The sequence below is a fragment of the Oryzias melastigma genome, linkage group LG4, assembly GCF_002922805.2.
Source record: "Oryzias melastigma strain HK-1 linkage group LG4, ASM292280v2, whole genome shotgun sequence".
Classification (NCBI taxonomy): domain Eukaryota; kingdom Metazoa; phylum Chordata; class Actinopteri; order Beloniformes; family Adrianichthyidae; genus Oryzias; species Oryzias melastigma.
Window position 1 is genome coordinate 4,113,052 of NC_050515.1, and position 450 is coordinate 4,113,501.

Genomic DNA, 450 nt, shown 5'->3' on the forward strand with positions numbered 1-450 from the left:
TTAGCAGAGACGTGCACGCGCGTGTCACCAGCAGGAAGAGCTTTGTGGTTGTGCTTTTATTGTGGAGGAGCTGGGCTGAGCTCAGGGGGAGGGGGGCTGCACGGTTGCCGTGGAGACACATCTGGTCACTTTGTTTGGTCATCTTTGCGTCCTGTTGTATCATTTTAAATCCTTTTTTCTATTAAAAAGAAAACCACAGAACCTCTGAAGATGTTTGACGCCTTCTGTAAACGTTTCCAGAGAAAGTGGGAGGAGTCTGCTCGTCCATCGTTACTGCCTGAAGCTGTGCCGCCCCCTGCTGGCCGGTCATGAGTACCACACCCCAGATTCTTCAGGAACATTTATAGATTTTACGAGTAATTTCCGTCATTTTCTAAAAACATTTAAGACTTTCAATTCTGAGAATTTTTTTCTTTTTAGCAAAATATTAACTTTTGCTATTAAAAGAAA

The 450-nt window shown here is 43.8% G+C and overlaps 1 protein-coding gene across 1 annotated transcript in view; it reads left to right on the top strand.

The window, feature by feature from the left end:
• The window catches only part of zgc:92140 (uncharacterized protein LOC447854 homolog), a gene marked incomplete in the record, with an annotated part of 19,141 nt that extends 18,932 nt beyond the window's left edge, over positions 1 to 209 (top strand). Inside the window, 1 exon segment of the mRNA XM_024259021.2 lies at positions 1 to 209.
• Positions 210 to 450: the final 241 nt, after the last annotated feature.